Genomic DNA, 20,368 nt, shown 5'->3' with positions numbered 1-20,368 from the left:
ACATAGGAGTTTGCAAAATGAGCAAATCACTAAGAATTTAAAAACTAAGTTGAAAAGTAATGAGGACTTAAAAGTACCCATATGTGAAGTGGGAAGTTTTAAAGTTGCAGCCTTTTCTAAGCGTTCTGTATGCCTAAAAGTAGAGTTTATTTTGGAAGTGGAAAAAGTATGCCTTTTTTCCCCCTTCAACTCAAAAGTGGTTGAACTGATTTAGCTCGAGGTATAAAAAGACAAACAGCAAATGCGCCCTGGTACAAGATTTCTGTGTGCAATAGAGTGGAAGCAACCAGAGGGGTAAGACCATGAAAATCTAGTGCCTTGAAATCATATTCCTTCAGCTGATTTTTCAGCTAACCATTGGAGGGTTTGGAGGGTAGGTTTGGAGTATGGGGTTCTGAGTCAAGTAGGCAACTAATTCAAAATTAAACCTTCTTTTTAATAAGAGGTTGCTAGAAATTTGTGGGAATCTGAAATTATTTTTCTAAACATTCTCATCTAATTTTTTATAAAGCTACCAGCACAACGAGGATGGCCATATGTGTATAACTAATAAACTTCTGTGTATATTGACCAATTAAAGAGGAAAGTGATTCAGAGTTGTTAGCAACACAAAACTGTGGAGACAAATAGACCTAGATTCATACCCCAGCTCTTCCATTTACTATCTGCTTGAACTTGATACTGAACTTTACTTCATCTGTAGAACTGAGATAATTTTATCCAAGAAGGTTGCGATAAGTATTAATCTAACACAGAATCGTACCTGACATATAATGAAACCCCCAAAATACTGGTTATAGTAGTAGAATTTTTGAATTGGGGGTGGCGCAAGGGCTTTTTTTAATGCTCTTTTCTACCAAATCATTTAGATGACTGTTTTTTTTGAAAAGTAGAATTGTATAGTGACCAGCAGCTAGAAATACATTTTATGTGGTGATTGAGTACGCATATATGTATAAGAAACAAAAGTTTCACTCTTTGCTGCATCCACTGCGAGAATGAAGCCCATTCTGGGCAGTCAGATGGTGGACATTCTGGAAATCGTGGCCATCACTCTGCAGGGACGCACAGGTACTGGGAAGGGCCCCAGAGCCACCCTGCGGAGGGACTGCAATCACATCCATGCAGAACTCAGTCTCCTTGGAAAGAAGAAGAGGCTCCGGGGTGACAAATGGTGGGGAGATAGAAAGGAACTGGCTAGTGTTCGCACTATCTGTGATCACGTACAGAACATGATCTAGGGCGTTACACTGGGCTTTCGTTACAAGACGAGGTCTGTGTGTGCTCACTTCCCCGTCACCGTTGTTAGCAGGAGAATGGTTCTCTTGTTGAAATCCGAAATTTCTTCGGTGAAAAATACATCCGCAGGGTTCAGATGAGGTCAGGTGTTGCTTGTTCAGTATCTCAAGCCCAGAAAGATGAGTTAATTCTTGAAGGAAAGGATATTGAACTTGTATCAAATTTAGCTGCTTTGATTCAACAAGCCACAACAGTTCAAAACAAGGGTATCAGCACATGTTGGGAGGGTGTCTGTGTTCTGAAAGAGGAAGAGTTCAGCAGGCTGATGAATGAGATCTAAGCTGTCCAGCTCCAGAAACAGCAAAGTGCCGAGTGATTATTCAGACGTACTATTTGTGATATAAAGATGCAATAAAAGTCATGTATGTATTTGGGGGGAAAAACAGAAACAAAAGTTTCACAGAACAATACTCACTTTTACTGTGTTTATTCTGTTCTGTTGTGTTCTGTTCTGTTGTGTTCTGTTCTGTTGTGTTCTGTTCTGTTCTGTTGTGTTCTGTTCTGTTCTGTTGTGTTCTGTTCTGTTCTGTCCCGTCCCGTCCCATCCCATCCCATCCCATCCCATCCCATCCCATCCCATCCCATCCCATCCCATCCCATCCCATCCCATCCCATCCCATCCCAATCAACTCTGTTCTTTTGTGCTCTAGTCAATTCCATCCTATTCTACTCTACTGGATTCGTTTTATTTCCTTTCATTTTTAAATGCTGAGTACAGTGCACTAAATAGATTTCACGACTGTGTAATGTGTTTTGGCTCACAGTTTGTAAAAACACTTACATAGATGAATCTGGGGAAGGCCATTACCACTCTCAGAATCCCAGAGAGCTGTCTTCTTCTGAATTTACACCTCTGGTCAAGGTTTGGAGCCAAAATAAATGTTCCCTGAATTTTCTTCCCCATTAAAACTACCTCTTAGAACAATGAATGACTAAGCTGCTGAGTGACTAGACACCAGTCCTCATCATATTTCACCCCTGGCCTGGCTCTTGGATGATGACATTCTTTCTTTTCTAGACGTTTCTAGGAAGTCAGGCCAGGATCCGGGTTTGGCTTGCAGAATCAGGTGTGTGCGCGTGCGTGCGTGCGTGCGTGCGTGCGTGTGTGTGTGTGTGTGTGTGTGTGAGAGAGAGAGAGAGAGAGAGAGAGAGATTGAGAGAGAGAGAGAGAGAGAGAGAGAGAGAGAGAGAGAGAGAGAACGAGAACGAGTGAGAGATTGATTGTAGGGATTGGGGAAGAGAGGTAAAGGACTACCAACTTCTCAGTTTTTCCCTCTAATGTCCGCAGCCTATCAAGTTTGTGCCCAGTTGGAGCGAATGGCCATTCCCTCTGGAGATGTCTGACTCAGTGATTAAGAGCCAAAGCACCAAGAGTCGGCAGCTCTTCGCTCCACCTCCCTAGTTTGGTTCCTTCGCCTTGTCAGAGACTTGGTCCAGTAAGATGATCTGACCACAGCTGGTCTCCTGCACTTAGAACAAGTTGGAAGCAAGAGAACTTGGGGATGGAATTTGGTTTCACTATAAATAGCTGCAATATAGACCCTGTGACTTACCACTCCTCAGAACAGTCTGATATGAACCGCTCAGGGTTCACTGACCCCTGCAATCATTTTGGACTATTTGCTTTTCCTGCCTGAAGTCCTTGAAACCAGGAGGGGCTTTCGGAGTTGGGGGTGCTTTGGCTTAGATGCAGACTCTTGCAAATCTCAGAAACACATGGTGACGATATGACCAAGCTTCCTCTCCCACTGGGAGCGCGTGACTGCTGGCACTTATAACAACAGGTCCCTTTAAGATTTTGGTCCATGGTGAGATCTTGCTTGTTCATCACTACCAGGCCCTTTTTGTCTCCACTTCTAAGGTAGGTGAAACCAAACTCATTGTGGGAAATACTAGTGGAATTGTGACCTTCTAGGTAACCTGGGCACAGGTTTCCTCAGCCTGCAGCTTGGAGGCATATGTTAGGGCAGGTCATAGCTCAGAAAGAAAAGTGTAAATTTATGCTCCCAACACATTGATCAAGCCACAGCAATGTTAGGAAATTATTTTCTTTCCTTGTACTCTCCTACCCAAAAGCCAAGGTATTAGCTAGCTAGAAATGCCTCAAATATTAAAGTTCACCCTTTCTCAACCTTTCTACCTGGAGGTGCTTTTTTTGAGGTGCCTCATTTTTCCTGTCCTGCTAGTAAGTCTGAGAATTTGAATTTTGCTGAGGGCACTCCTTATCTGTGTTTGCCTTTTTCTTCTGTACAGCAACAGAGAGTAATACAGAGCTACCTAGAGCAGGGATTCCTGTAGTTTAGGCAGTCCCAGCGAAAGAGGGAACCCAGTCCGGGTGCACAAGAGACTTGCTAGGTATTCCATTTCCTTCCTGTCAGGACCCGCCTTTGTTTTCTAGTCTGTTTATAGCAATGGGCCTTGGGGAAGGAGTTGGAATTGAAAGGGAGCTAGAAAGTTCTGGGTGCGAGGTTCGGGGTCCTCTGAAAGAAAAAGAAGCTGCCTTGGTTGTTGGAAGGTTAAACACTAACCATTCTTGCTTAAAGTTGACTTTTGAGCATTGGGCTGCTAAGCAGAGTGCATTGCCTGCATTCCAGCTTGCCAAACTAAGGTCAAACTAAGGTGTTTTCATGTAAATGAAGAGACACTAGTATAATAACAGACATGCTTACTTTAAATGAAAATGACAATCTTAAAATATTACATGGGTGGAGGAAACAAATCTTCAGATTCAGAATCATCTGTGTCTGGGATTTTTTTGTTTGCTTTTTTTTTTTAATTGAAGGCTAGATTACTGACTGAAATTTGAACGGTATAGCCTGTCTTCATTTTGTTTTCCCGTTTCACCCATCTTCAGAGTAGATGACTGTCCAAATAACATAAATTTAACATGTTAACCCGACAAGACCAAACCTCGGAAGTCATGTGGTCTAATCCGAAACTGGAGCATGAGTTGGGATGAGTGATCCTTTGATCTGTACCTAAATTGTTGTGTCAACTTTCCCTGTGAATTCAAAATGGATACATGGTAGATATTTCCATTTTGAAGCCATGGCTCATTGGGCATCACATGCTACTAGCACTTTCTCCTTTCAAATATTACTTTAAGGTTCATTCATGAGGCTGCAAAGCTAGATGAAACTAGAACATTTTCAGTAATTCCCCCCATGTTGCATTTGTGCTACCATTTGGCATGAATAATACCGGGTGCTGGTCTTACCATCCAAATGTGTTGTCACATTTTATTGAAAGTTGTCAGGGGTTTGGTATTCAGATTGGTTATGTGTTTTACTGAAACCCTTTCGAGAAAGTGATTTGCTGGATGTTGCCTGTAAATTCCACACTTGCCTATTCTTTGAAGCACTCCCGACAATTCTGATGCATGGCCAGATTTGGGAAGCAATGTGAAAGTCAAGGTCCACCTGTTTTTGTTTCGTTTGTTTCTGTCAAAAATCTTAATGAATTAAGTTCAAACTTCTTCCCTTGGCATTCCCCAGACCCTCTCTGATCTGGCCTTAATCAACGGTTCCAGTCTTATTCCTCACTATTCCTTCTCACCACCCCTTCCCCAGTGAAATTGAATTGGCCATGTTTTCCATTTTGTTTTCATGCCTGGGCACTTTGCTAATGTTATTGCATTTGACCGCTGCGTCCTTCCTCACTTTTCTGCATGCTCACATCTCCATTTCTCACGGTGTGTACTTCTGTGTGCATAAGGACTTGGTCGGTGTCATTAAAACACCCAATCCTGGGACTCACTCAATTCTGTAGATTCTGATTCAGCAGGTCTGGTGTTTTGCAGCACCTCAAAGGATCTGATGCTGACCAGCTTTCAGAGACACTGCATCTAGCTCAAATGTCACCGCCTTCTAAATCTATTTCTCGAAGCGTTCGTGCTTCCCCACTCCAACTCCCATAGCATTTGGTTTTAGCTCTGGAATTTAACACTTCACTGTCTACCTTTTATTTGAATTATTCCTATACATCATCATTTCCTTCACTCACCATAACATTCGTTGAGTACCTCATATAAAAGGTTTACCTTTCCTTCAGGAACCCAAGCTCCTTGACAGAAGGGTCTCCGTTCATTTCTCTTTGTAAACACCTCGGGCATGAGTTTGGAGTGTGTCAGTGGGCACGACAAAGTATAAACCACCCTGCAATGGATTAGGCTTTATTTTCCCTAAGAGGTGTGCATGTAAGGAAATTCCTTTCTGTCCCCATCCCCTAAATCTGAGATTTATGCACGAGAGTGCGATCTGAGAAGCCTTCTGTGGTTGGGCAATCTTACAGCACAGCGACGACTGGGTTCCAGGGAGTCTTGCGGATTAGGTAGGATGGGAAAGCACTTGGCATTTCTAAATACAGTAGTTCTGTCGTTAGGGAGGGATTAGCACAGTGCCAACGGGGCAAGAGACTTGTGTGATAGGGATCTTCAGGGTCTTCACTCGGGACAGGCTTCCCTTCCTTACCTCACCTGGTGCAGCAACTGCAATGACTCTGGAATTGTCTGTTACTGAACTGCTGTGGCTCTTTAGTTATTTTTAATTTACTTATATCCATATAATACATAATTATATAAAATATATAATAACCACTATTTCTAGCCTAGAATGTATCCTTCCATATTCTGTTCTCATATAATTACACAAACCATGCATATGTGCACATATATACATACATCCATCTTTTTTATTATAGATTATTTTACAGAAATTCCATGTTACTCACACTTTTCTGTCTTTTATGACAAAATTCTTGCCATTTACTAGTTATGTGACCTTAGGATTTCAGTGTCCTCATCTACAAAATGAGAATGATAATAATACCTATCTAATAGGATTGCTATGAGGACTCAATGAGTTAAAACACATAAAACACTTAAAACAGTGCTACATATGCGTTGGCTGTTTTCATTGTTACTATGATTCTCACTCAAAAAAACCTACAAGTCAACTGCAGTTGCTCTATTTCTGTGCAACTGCAGCTGCACAGAATTTCGGGGTATAGATGGAGAATGATTTATCTAACCATATGACTTTTAGCTGATATTCACTTTGCTTCCTTTTTTGTTTTTTGGTCACTAAAAAGCAATACTGCAATAAACACCTTTGTATATATACCCTTACATGCACTTTTTTCCCCTTACTCTGGGACAGATTCCCGAGAATGGAATAAGTAGGTTAAAAGTGTGTGTGTGTGTGTGTGTGTGTGTGTGTGTGTGTATGTGTGTGTGTGGTTTCAGTGTCATTAAATATTGCCACATTGCTTTCTAAAAAACATGTAGCAAATGCCCGATTCCACCAGCCATGTGTGGATATATACCTCTTTCTGCAATCCTATTTTCTGTTGATTTGACTGCTCTTTTTAAATTTTATCATTTCTATGGCTGAACGTGTGATCGCATTGTTACTTGAACTTGAGTTTCTCTAGCTACTCAGGAGTCTGAGCATCCTTTGAAAAAAATTGTTTGCCTTTTGGATTTGCTTTTCTGTAGTGTGGTGTTTTATATCCTTTGCTTATTCTTTGAATGGGATGTTTTTCCTTGCCAATTTTTAAGAGCTCCTTGTATATTATAGCTATATAAGCCCCTCATTTGTTTTCTGTGTGCAGCTGTGTTTTCAGTTTCTTGTCTTACTGATTTTAATTATTGTAACTTGTGCCAAAATTTTGAAAAATTGTATATAGTCAAATTTCTTTTATACCTTCTGGGTTTTGAGGATTGGTTAAGGGGGTCTTCCCAGGCCTAGTTTGTTCATGCAGTTTCTTAGATTTGTTTTGCAAGGCTTTTATTCTTTTTATATTTAAATATGTCTTTATTTAGAAACTATATTGAGTTTTTGGTGTAAAATAGAGGTCTGATTATATATTCTTTGCAATTAATAGTCAGTTGCATCCATATTGTTCATTAAAAATCCATATTTTTCCCCACTGAAATGAATTTGGTACGGTAAAGGAAGACCATATAAAACAAATAGTGTTTCTCTATTTAAGCGATCAGCACCAAGAAATGAAAATGGGAAATTAAATGCTCATATATGAGATTTAATTCTGTATTCTATTTTATCCCTCTGATCGAATTGTCTGTTATTCCTATGCCACAACCATGTTTTGACTTGGTTATAGTGACTTTAGGTTATATTCTGATGTCTGGTTAAGATATTTGTCATTATTCTTATTTTTCATGGTTATTCTAAGGCTTTTATTCTTCCATATGAGAATTAAGATGATGTATATAAATAAATCCCCTCTTTTTCCCTTGAAAAATCATGTTGAGAATTTAAATTGGAATTTTAAAAAGCAATACTGATTTGGGGGAGAATTGAAATTTTATGATAGAAAGTCCTATGTTTTTTTTATTCGTTTTTCTTTTTTTTTTTTTAATTTTGTTTTAGTCCTTCAGTAAGCTGTTGGCAGTTTTCTTCATATGGGCCTAATGCTTTTCTAGTTAAATGTAGTCCTGTGTATTATATAGGTTTTTTTCCCTATTGTGAATATAATTTTTCGCATTTTCATTTCTTGGTGTTGATCGCTTAAATAGAGAAACACTATTTGTTTTATATGGTCTTCCTTTACTGTACCAAATTCTCTAAATAAGTTTCACCGATTTTACTAGTGTTGTTTGTCTAGATGTAAAAATATACCATTAGTAGACAAAGAAATACATGTCTTTTCTGATATTTATGTTAGTTCTTTTTATCTTTTTCTTTTTTCTTTTGGTCTGGTTTCATGAGCTAGAATCTCCAAGGCAATGTTGAATGATAATAGGAGTAGGAGGCATTCTTGTCTACTTCTAAATTTTATTTGATCAGGTCAGTGTTTTGCCCTTTGGGATAATATTTGGCATCCGTTTTTGGTAAACAGTCTGTATTATTTTATGATATTTTCCTTATAATCCTATTTAATTTAGAAATGCATTAGGAATACAGTTGAATATTATTAGTTGACTTTTAGGCTTTTCTTGATAACATTATTCATGTGGCTGTCCTCTTTAATTTATTGATGTAATGAATTATGTTGATAGATTTGCTGATATTGAACCTCTGTTGCATTTCCAAATGTAATCCTATATGTCAGTTAGTAATTTCTGTGAAACAAATTAGCCAATATCTCAGTGGCTTCAAAAACAACAATCATTTGTTATTGCTTGTTTTCTTCAGGTTAGTTGGGGTCTGGTCAATCTCGTCTCTGCTCTGCTGAGTAGCTCTGCCTGTCACTGTAGGTCTGTTGGTCTATTGAAGCTGATTTACTTCAGGTGGTAGCTAGAGTGGCTCTGCCCCAGGGAACTCTTGTTGTTCTTCTGAGACAAGTAGGTTAGTCAGGCTTGTCTCAAGGTGACTGGAGAAGCACAAGAGCAACGGTGGAAATATATAAGGCCTCTGCTGGGAAGTGGCAACCATCTCCCTCTTTTTATTCAGCCAAATGAGACATTTGGCAGATACCAAAGTTAGGAGACAGTAAGATGCATGCCATGTTTATAAGACGGACTCTAAATCACATAAAAAACTCCTGACACAAGGAGGTATGAAAATTTGGGGCCAATACTGTAATCCAACACACTGTATGTAGCCATAATTTTACTTTTTTTAAAGATTATATTTAAATGGATTGTATTTGGTAATGATTTACTCAACACTTCAGCATCTATATTTAAAACGGAAATGTTCACAGATTTCTCTTTTGTTGCCTCCTTTGTCGGTTTAGAGATTGAGTTTGGGTTGGTTCCCTAAAACAGAATTAAGGGTGCCCCCATTGACCTGCTTCGCAGATGACCCCAGCAGCTTTTGCCACTAAAGAAATCAATAGCCAGCAATGCCATCGCAACCCCGCCCCCCCCCCGCCCCCCCGGGGATTTCACTGGGTTTTTGGGCTATAGGTATTTGCATTCATGGACACCAGCCACCTGAGTCTCTTCCTCTTCCCTTCCCCCTGCTCTTACCCAAGTCCCGGACCTGGACCCACACCTGTACCAGCAACCGGCCCAGGACTCTTCAGCTGCAGAAGTCAAAGACTCAAATCTAGACCCCCACAGCTGAACCACACAGCTGTGTGCACTCCCAGGTCTAGACTCTCCAGCTGTTTACTTGCACTCTGCCAACCTGGCCCCCATACACACCCTTCAATGCCTTATGCACACCTGTGGCAAGGTCTTAATATTAGTAACTCCAGAAGTGCACACTGATGGCAAAGGCCCCATAGCTGTTAGTGAACCTGGATCTGGCCATGTCTACTGTCAGTGGCCTGCATCCCTGGGCTCCCCTGCGTCGAGTCCCTGCCACAGTGCACATGGATGTCCCCAGCCTGACTGTCAACATTGGCTTACCCTGCTGTGTGCATTCCCATGGGAAGACCATGCAGCCACAGGCAGGCAGAACATATCATCCATCTACAGCAGAATACACCCTCTTCTCAAATATAGAAGGAAAATTCTCCAGGATAGGTCACATGTTATGTCACATAGTATCTGCAAATTTAAAATTATTGAAATCATACTGAGTATCGTTTGCGAACAAAACGGTATGAAACTAGAAATCAATGACAGGCAGAAAACTGAAAATTTCAGATATGTGGAAAAGGAACAACACACTCCTGAATTACCAATAGGACCAAGAATGAAATGAAAAACAATAATATCTTGAATAAAACAAAAATGGAAAAACAGCATACCAAAACTTATGGGATACATTCACAGCAGTGCTAAGAGAGAAGTGTATAGCAATAAATACCTATATTTAGAACACAGATGTGTTAACTTTACAGCTCAAGGATCCAGAAAAACAAGAATAAACTAAGACTGAAATGTGTAGAAAGAAGGAGATAATAAAGATCAAAGCACAAATAAATGTTATGGATAATAGAAAAAGAGTAGAAAAGATCAATGATACGAAGAGTTGATTTTCTAAAATGGTAAACACATTGATAAGCTTTTAGCTATCCTTAATAAGGAAAAAGAATGAGGACTCAAAAAAATAAACTTATAAATGAAAGAGGAAATATCAAAACTTACACCACAGAAATACAAAGCGTCATCTAAGAATACTATGAGTTATTATATGCCAATAAGTTGGACAACCTAGAAGAAATGGATAAATTCCTAGAAACGTATACTCGACCATTTCTGAATCATGAAGAAATAGAAAATCTGACTAAACCAGTAAGAAGTAAAGAGAGTAAATCAGTAATTAAAAACCTCCCAACAAAGAAAAGCTCGGGACCACATGACTTCACAGGTGAATTTTATGATACATTAAAAAATATTTAATGCCAGATCTTCTCAAACTCTTCCAAAAAATGAAGAGAAGGGAACACTCCCAAATTCATTTTATGAGGTCAACATTACCTTGATACACCAAAGCCAGATAAAGATACCACAAGAAACAATAAGTACTCCTGATAAATATAGATGTAAAAATTCTCAACAAAACACTAGCAAAGTAAATTCAATAGTCCATTAAAAGAATCATATAAAATGATCAAGTGAGATTTATCCCTGGGATACGTGGATAGCTCAACATACACAATTCTATAAATGTGATTCTCAGTGTTAATAGAATGAAAGAAAAGTCATAACGAACATCTCAATAGATGTAGGAAAAGTATTTGATAAAATTCATTATCCTTTCATGACAAAAACTCAATAAATTGTGTATATAAGGAATATACCTCAACATAATGAAGGTCACATGACAAACCCACAAGTGAGACACTCAAAGGTGAAAGGTTAAAGGTAGTTCCTCTAAGATCAGGAACAAGACAAGTAAGTACGTCCACTCTCACCACTTCTATTCAACACTACTGGAAGTCCTACGTAGCCAGAACAATTAGGCAAGAAAATGACATTAACAGCATCCAAATCAGGAGGAAGATGTAAGATTGTCTCCATTTGCAGAAGACATGATCTTGTATACAGAAAATTCTAGAGACTCCACCAAAAAGCTGTTAGAATTAAGAAGCAAATTCAGTAAATGTTCAGGATACAAAATGAACATATAAAAATCAGTTGCATTTCTATACATGAAAAATGAACTATCTGAAAAAGAAATAAAACAATCCCATTTACAATAGCATCAAAACGAATGAAACGCTTAAGAATAAAGTTAACCAAAGAAGTGAAAGATCTGTTTACTGGAAAGTATAAGACATTGTTGAAAGAAACTGAAAAAGTCACCAATAAATAGAAAGATCATGTTCATGGATCAGAAGACTTAGTATTATTAAAATGTCCATATTACCCAAAGCCACGTATAGATTCAATGGGATCCTTATTAAAAGTCCAATGGCATTTTTCACAGATATAGGAAAAACAATCCTAAGTTTGTATGGAACCACAGAAGTCCTTGAATAGCCAAAGTAATCTTGAGAAAGAAGAAAACTGAGGCTTCACACTTCCTTATTTGAGACTACATTACAAAGCTAAAGGAATCAAAACAGCATGGTACTGGCATAAAACCAGAAAAATAGACCAATGGAATGGAATTGAGAGGCCACAAAGGGGGGCACGAACACTCTGTCGACAAAGGATAGTCTCTTCAATAAATGCTATTGGGAAAACTGGATATCCACATGGAGAAGAATGAAATTGGACCCATATCTTATACTACTTACAAAAATTAACCCAAAATCGATTAAGGATTTAATTGTAAGTCCTGAAATTGTGAAACTCCTAGGGAACATATAGCAAAAAAGCTCCTAGACATCAATCTTGGCAATGAGTTTCTGGATATGACATGAAAAGTATAGGTAAGAAAACCAAAGTCAATAAGTAGGACTATATCAGACTAAAAAGATTCAGCATAGCCAAAGAAACAATCAACAAAATGAAATGGGAACCTATGGAATGGGTAAGAAATATTTGCAATAAGAAATATCTGATCAGGAGTTAATATTCAAAATAGATAAAGAACTCATACAACTCAATAGCCAAACAAATATACAACCTAATTAAAATGTGAGCAAGGGATCTGAGTAGATGTTTTTCTAAAGAAGATATACAAATGGCCAATAAGTGCATTAACAGGTTCTCAAGATTCCCAATTATCAGGGAAATGCAAATCAAAATGACAATGAAATAATCATTTCATACCCACCAGAGTGGATATAATAAAAAAGACAAGAGATAAAAAGTGATGGTGAGGATGTGGAGAAACCATAACCCTCGTGCACTCTTTGGAATGTAAATTGACACAGCCATTTTAAAAACATTATGGAAGGTACTCAAAAAATTAAAATTGGAACTTCCATATGATCCAGCAATCCCACTTCTGGGTATATGTCTAAAAGAAATGAAATCAGTACCTTGAAGCAATCTCTGCCCTCATATGTCCATTGTAGCATTATTCAGAATAGACAAGGTATGGAAACAACTTAAGTGTCCATTGATAGATGAATGGATAAAGAAGAGATGGTAGATAAACACACACACACACACACACACACACACACACACACACACACACACACTGGAACAATATTCAGTCATATACAGAAAGAAATCCTGCCGTTCGCTACAATGTGGATAGACATCGGTGGCTTTATGCTAAGTGAAATAATTCAGACACAGAAAGGCAAATACTGTATGATGTCACTAGTATGAGGAATCTAAAAACATCCAACTCATAGAAACAGAGAGAAGAATGGTGGTTTTCAGGGCCCGAAGTGTGTTGGAAATGGGGAGATGTTGTTCCATGAGTACAACCTTTCAGTTGTAAGATGAGTAAGTTCTGGGGATCTAGTGTAGAGCATGGTGACTGTAGTTAATACTGCTGTTTTGTATACTTGATATTTGCTATGATGGTAGAGGTTTAATATTCTCACTTTTTGAACAACAATGAAATGGTAATCATGTGAGGTGAAAGATGTGTTAATTGACCTTACTTTGGTAAACATTTTCCAATACATACGTGTATCAAATCATCACATTGAATACCCTAGAGTTACATATGGTTATGTGTCAATTATATCCCAATATTGCTTGGGGAAAAAAAAAAGAATTAAAGGGCTTTCCTCCGCCCCCCTTTTCCCTTCCCCCTCCTCCCGTTCCCCTTCCCCCTCCTTCTCCTAGTCCCCTTCCTTGTCCTTTCCCCTCCTCCTCCCCCTCCTCCTAGTTTTTAATGGTCTGGGATAGTTTAAATGATATTGAAAATGTTTTTTCAAAAAAGTTGAATTAAAAATGATGAACCCACCTCTTATGATGAGTTTTTCAGCAGTGGCTATTTATTCACTTTTTCAATCTCTTTTTTGATAATTTTAACACTTCTTGTTGGGTTGATTTTGGTTTCTAAAAAAATCATTCTTTTTCTCTAGGTTTTCAAGTTTCCTGCTGTACATTTTAATGTAATAACATTTCATAATTATTTAAATCTTTTGTGTTTACTTTTTCACTTCTTGTCTTATCAATATTTATTCTTTCTTTTTCCTCAATCAGACTTGCTAGAGGGTTATCTGTTTATTAGTCTTCTCAAAGAACAATTTTTGGCTATTTTCTTAATTCCATTGTTTTTGTTGTTAAAGCCTTTTCCTAGTTCTTTTTAGTGTAATTTGTGGTTCTTCACCAGATATCTATCTTAAGACAAATACTAAGTTTCTTTTATCTTTTCATCTTTGTTTGTTAATAGTGAAGACATTTAAGCACTTTTCTGACTACAGTACCCACTGTACAAGATAGGGTTTTGAATAAAGTGTTCTTTTCTTTTTAATTGCTTTCTACATTGTTTGTAATTTTGCATTTGACCAAATGGTGTTCTAGTAGTGTATTTCTTAATTGCTAAACCGTTACGTTTTCATCTTTTATTTATTCAAATTTTATAGCTGTTCGCTCAGAAAAGCTCTTTTTTGGTGTATTTTTAGAAAAGGACTGCCTTTCCTCTGTCTCTTCCTTCTTTTGGGTATCAGCAGTGAGCCATCCTCTTCTTCGTTTCATCTTCTGAACTCTTCCTTCGGTGAATCACATTTTTTAGATCCAGAAATTCTCTTTTTATGCTGCACATGTGCTCCTATTTTGTGTTGTTATCACTGTTTTTGTTCATGTTGTCATGTGTCTCCGCCCCACCAGTTATTTTCTTTAGGTGTGCATTCCTTCATCAACCTTCCTCTGGATGCTGGTTGCCAGACCCACACAGATGGTTATAAACTATTCCGTTGTCAACCCATCAGGGTCCGCTCATGGTGGAAGGGATTTCCGAGAGCTCTCCATGCGTTGGTAGACTCTCAAATGGTGGGAAATGAAGTACCTGAAGGTACCTTCCTCTTCCCAGGTCTCCTCTCCTAGTCCTTCTCTACATTGACCTAATCTTCTGCTTTAGTTTTTTTCTTTCTTGGCTCCTTGGAGGCATAAGAGACCAAGAACATGGTTCGATACTATTTTTCCAACCTCATAGTCTTTTTGTTCTGGGCCTTTCTGGTGCTGGTTCCAGGCTTTGCTCAGCACTCAAGAGAAAGCTCTAGAACACTTCTTTTTGCGGAGACTTCCCCAATGTCCAGGACCTCCCTAACATCCAGCTCTTCTCCATAGGCCTTTATAGCTATTTGGCTGAGGACAGGCAAGCCGCCTGCAGTTGGGAATGAGAAACAACTATGCTTAGGTTATCATCTTCCCCGAATCTTCTGTGTCTTATGAAGGAAAAGAAAAGAGGCCTTTTTATGAGTTGACCTGAGTTCCATGACTTCCCAGGCAATCACTTTATAACGATATAGGACTGGTGGTGAGGTTCAGGGCAGGTGGGACCTGTATCAGTCTAGATATAGTTATCAAAATAGAGTTACTAAAATATTTCCAAAAAAGGGTTTTTCATGTACAAACTTGGCTCATACAAATTGGAAGGAGCTAGAAGAGTCAACGTCCAAAAGGTTCATACCAGAATATCAGAGAAATGTCTCTAATAACTTCAAGTGGAAGCTTTGGAAGCTGTGCGGAACTCAGGAATTCTGGGAAGTTACCTGGTCTACCTGTAAAAGGTGACCAGGAAGTGGTAGCTCAGAGAGAACTCTGTGAAGCCACACTGTCTGATGGTCAGATCCTCCTGAGAATAGTGACTTCTACTTCACTCCCACCTTCCAAGTACTCAGTGAGTTTCTCTAAGTGGCATACTCTAACCTGAAGCCACATAGGGAAGAGGCTTATGGGTAATGTAGTTCCTGGCCTTGGTCGGAAGTTGCAGCAGTAGCTGAGCTGAAAGCAGACAATCTAGCACTGTACAAAGGCTAGAAGTGTAGAATTGTGAGTGTAGCTAAAGAGGCCTCTGGAGAGGACTGTTGGATCCTGGGTTCCAAAGCCATGGCTCTCTTGACTGGCATGCTTTGATGTGGCTCTCAGATATGTCTTCTTGAGTAACACAAAAGCCAGAACATCACTTACGCACAAGTCATGTGTTCTTCCAGAATCATCTGGCCCATGCCAACCAGTGCCAAGACTGGTACGTAAGCCTTCTTGACTGTTACCATCTGGCGGTGCAAAGTGTACAGGTTTTTGCAACAGAAAGACCTGGGTTCACATCTTGGTAGTGCTATCACTAGCTGTGGAGACCTGAGCAGGTAAATGCTTTTTCTCAGCCCTTTTCATTATTTATAAATGAAGGGTGACAATATCTCACTTTTCGGACAGTTACAAGAATGAAATGACAGTTTGTACAAAGCACTATATATTAATTGCCTGCCACATTTTTTTGTCATTTGTCTTGCTGCCTTGGCAGTGCTTCTAGAGCATGCCTACAGAGGAGAAAAATTATGCTGTTGCTTCTTATCCTTCCATAGCAAGTGGGGAACCTCAAAGGGGCTCCTCTTTTGCTGGTCTAGCAGCATGGACGCAAATGTCTTATCACTTATTTGAGATGCTCTCCCCAGAAGCAGACAACAGTAAATCCTGACCTTGCAGGCAGGGTGATGTAGAGAATAGGGAGGCTTTATATCACAGAGTGGAATCAATATGGGGGTGTGGAAGTAATAGGGAACAGTCATGCTCGACCCCAGTAGCGGGTGAGGGGATGAGAACATGAAAAGGGAAACTGCACTGGAAGTTACACTGGCAGGAGTGGAACGAAGAATAATAAAGAATTCCAGAAGTGGGAAAATGAGTCGGGGTGTTCCTTAGAGGAAACCAGTTAGCCGCATTCTGGCAGGTATGGGGACACCAACAGTGCTATGGGTACAGTCACTCCAACGATTCCAGGTGCTTATGCATTCTGCAACAGGTTAAATCACAGCCACTGGGGTACAAACAGTTTCATGTCCAGAAAATTGCAGGTTCAAGTGTCTCATCACTAGAAACTCAACTTGGTATTTTTAAAACATCTTCAAGTGATTCTTCTTTCCCTAAAATGGAAGTCATATCAATATCAGCTGGGTATTAGTGCTCTATGGCAGGTGTAAATATAGCCCTCACACCCTGGTACTCCAAAGAAAGTTCCATGAAATTTCCCAAGAAGACAGGGAAGTGTGAGGTCAACGGCACTAATAACACTTTGATGACTTAAACCACCAGAGGAAGAGGAAGATTCCCAGAATCTCTTAGTTCCCAAAAGTCTGAGCAAGAAGACATGTTGGAGAGAAAAGAAAGAGAGGAGTCACAGGTGGGATCTCTGAAAGCAGATGGAGTTTGTGGTGGAGACGTTCATGAGGGGTCAGCAGCTGAGAAAGGATGCGGGAGGAGGCAGGATTGGGCCAAGGCAGAAGTTAAACTGAGAAGCTGGCCCGAGAAAGCCTTGGCCAACCAGGGAGCTGTGGAGTGAGGAGTGTCTGTCAGAAAGCCTGCATTGCTCCAATTTGGCCAGGCCTGGCTCAGTCCCTGGATGTGGGCTGTTCCAGGGAGGTGACCTCGGGTGAGGTCAGGGTTCTCCAACTGAGACAGAGACCGTGAAGGAGGTGACTGCTGGAAGCTGGCACTGACCTCAGTCGCCACAGCTGGGCAGTAAGCCCTTTCTGGACGGGGAATCTGGATAGTGCCCATCCATATCTACCACATGGTGGGGCGGGGTGCTCGGGGAGGTGGTCAGGTGTTGACAGAAAACGAAACGAATGAAAGCGCAATAAGCCCTGAGATGTCTGCTCTTGCTCTAATGCTTGGCTTTATCTTTGGAGAAATTTTAGCGGCACTAATTATACCAAAACATTTACAAAATATGCAGTGTCATATAGTGGAAAGAGCAGGGATTTGGAAGCAGGTCTACCTGACCTGAGTCTCAGTCCTGGGTGTTCCTTTTTAGTGAGATCTTGGGTAAGTTATTTCACCTCTTAAATTTTTTCATCTGGAAAACGGAGATACTCATAGCCACTTACTCAGAGTGCTACTTTGGTATACAATGGCATAATCTGGATAAATATTGAATGCAGAGCAAGAAACCCAGTAAATTAAATAAATAGCGTTAGAATGATGAGGCAATTTACTGTGGCTTTGATATGCTGGGCACTATGGAAACCGTGGAGTGGGTGTGGGACTTAGTCTTAGAAGACTTTAAACCATTGCTTGTCATCTAGGAGTTTATAATCTCATTGAGCATTCAAGATAAGGGCAAATGAGACTGTGCTAGCAACTTACTACTGGATTCAAGAATTTTTCAAAAAATAAAAGTTTTCTGCCTGAAGTGTTTTCTGTCAGCATTGTCAGTATAACCACTAGAATGGAGGCAAGAGCAGGATGTGAAAATCCTGTGGAAACTGACCTAGGCCATAGTCTTTTGTGTGTTATTTACTGGGACAGACAATGCCAGTGTCCTCTGTTTCTGACGTAGAGAAAATCGGGAGCATGCTGTGAAGAAAAGGACGCGTTCTTTCGATTACCCATGCTTCCAGACACAAAAGCTTTTGAATGTTGTGAAGTGATAGGGATTCTGGGTAGAGTGTGTGTGCTGTCCAGTCATGTTCCTTGTTTGGGAAGTAGGGTAGATCCTTGAACAAGCTCTAGCTCATTGTTTCCTCCTTCACGAGATGAAAGTGGCAAAACATTGAAAGTTATTCATTCCTGATACACAGCCCAACATCACTTTATAATGTTCCAAATGTTTAATTTCACCGGAGGCAGAAAATCACATATATGTTTGGTTTAGTTTGGGAAGATCTCAGTGTTAAGCTGTTTTTGAATAAATCATTAACATTTCTCTGCCATAACTTTCCCCCACTCTTAAGACCCATTCTGATCTAAGGAAGACCAAGAAACAGACATGGCTGGTTCCAAAAGTTATTCTAGTATTCTCATTTCAGTTATCTATTGGTGTGTATAACAAATCACCCCCAAACCAAGTGGCTGAAAAAAATCATTTTGCGGGTCTAGAATTTAGACAGGGTACAAGAAGTCTGACTCTTCTCTGCTCCATGAAGTCTAGAACCTCACATCTTGAATGGCTGGGAGCTGTCTGTGATGGCATTTCTTGGGTAATATGTCTCTGAAGCCTTGGTTCTTGCCGTCAGCTGGGTTCTTCAGTTCTCCTTCACCGGGTCTCCCGTATAGCCTGCTTGGGCTTCCACACACCACACGTCTTAGGGTGTCTGCCTACTGATTTTATTTTATTTATTTATTTATTTATTTATTTATTTATTTATTTATTTATTTATTTTAAGGAGGGCGCAGCTCACAGTGGCCCATGTGGGAATTGAACCGGCAACCTTGGTGCTACCGGCACCTCGCTCTAACCCACTGAGCTAACCGGTGTCTGCCTTCTTAAATGCTCATTTACTTTCCCCAGAAGTGAAGTGGAGCTGCTAAATCTTTTAAAGGCTAGGCTTGGAATTGGCATAGCATCGCTTCAGCCACATTCTGTTGTGTGTGTATACACACAAGTGATGAGGCCAGCCTGGATCCAAAGGGACATTATCTAGAGGGTGGAGTGGCATATGCATACAGGATGAGGAGAAATTGATGGTCACTATTCCACTTACTATTACTGCATAGCTTATTACCCTACAATATAGCAGCTAAAAACATCCATTTCATTTTATGGGTCAGGAATTTAAGAAAGGACCACTGACTAGTTCTCCACCGATGGAGTCTGTCACAAGGTTAGAGGGCCACAGTCTTCTGCTGGTTTGATTGGGCTGGACATCTGAGATGGGTCTCTTGCTTGGCTGACAGTCAACGCTGGCTTTTGTCCCTGAGCTCAGTGAGCACCGTCAGCTGGAGAGCCTAGATGTGAACTCTCCCTCATGGCTAGGTAGACCTGGTGCATGGTGGCTGGCTTTCCCCAAACAAATGCCTCAAGAGGGCCAGGCAGAAGCTGCATGGCCTTTTCTAACCTAGATTAAAACCAACTCAGTATTACTTCCACCATACTCTATAGATTGAAGCAGTTACAAGGCCATCCAGAGTCACTGGGAGAGGACCTAGTGCCAGACTCTTAATGGCCGTGTTTTAAAACTGTCACAGTCATCATCTTTGGAGATTATCTTACCCAACTCTTATGTCACAGAAATCCACCAACTCACCTGAGATTCCGTTTGAATCAGAAATGAATCCTTGCGAAGCTCTAGTATTTGGATCTCAGAGTTGAAATTTCTGAAACATGAGTTTAAAATTAAAGTGACTTCCAACTCTCCAATCCTGGTCCAGTGAGTCTTTCTTGATCTCAAGTACCCTGGCTGGCAGTGTAAGTTATACCAGGCTGTCTCCTTTTCAACCAGCTTTCTGCTGTGAAGGTTTTTTCCACAATGAAAATCAGTCAGTCCAGTGAGCAGTGGTCTTGTCACTAAAACATCTAATTTGGTCTTGCCTGATGACAATGTCTCTACACTCAACCAGTCCAAACCTGCCAGGAAAAAGCCTGAAGTATATTTGTCCTCTGTGCTCCCACTCATCCCAACCTTAACCTCTAGCACATAAATGAAACTTCGTGGCTTTTTGCCCAGAAACACTGCTCAGATCTGCTAGGGGATGAGCAAAGATGGAATCCAGAGGCATTTTGGGGTCTGGCATGAAATAGACACCAGGTAGGTGATAGGCCCACGAGGATGAGACTCTTGGGACCTTTTCCACTTTCCTACCAAAGATTCAAGCTTCTGCCCCTTACTTCGGAAAACAACCCAGCTCTCCTTAGAGGCATGGCCATAGGGCATTTTTTTTTTTTTTTTTTTTTTTTTTGTAGACTATTGC

At 40.1% G+C, this 20,368-nt stretch overlaps 1 protein-coding gene and 1 pseudogene across 1 annotated transcript in view; both read left to right on the top strand.

The window, feature by feature from the left end:
• Positions 1-977: 977 nt before the first annotated feature.
• On the top strand, positions 978-1,572 carry LOC141569751 (large ribosomal subunit protein uL6 pseudogene; annotated as a pseudogene).
• Positions 1,573-2,860: 1,288 nt separating this feature from the next.
• The window catches only part of FGF13 (fibroblast growth factor 13), a 515,410-nt gene continuing 497,902 nt past the window's right edge, over positions 2,861-20,368 (top strand). Inside the window, exon 1 of the mRNA XM_019750480.3 lies at positions 2,861-3,160. The gene's annotated coding sequence lies outside the window, so the exon portion shown is untranslated. The remainder of the gene's footprint in view (positions 3,161-20,368) is intronic.

Source organism: Rhinolophus sinicus, chromosome 18, assembly GCF_057876585.1.
Source record: "Rhinolophus sinicus isolate RSI-liver-muscle chromosome 18, RSI-T2T, whole genome shotgun sequence".
NCBI lineage: Eukaryota > Metazoa > Chordata > Mammalia > Chiroptera > Rhinolophidae > Rhinolophus > Rhinolophus sinicus.
Note: the sequence above shows the minus strand (reverse complement) of the source record. Positions and strands in the feature narration are given on the sequence as shown.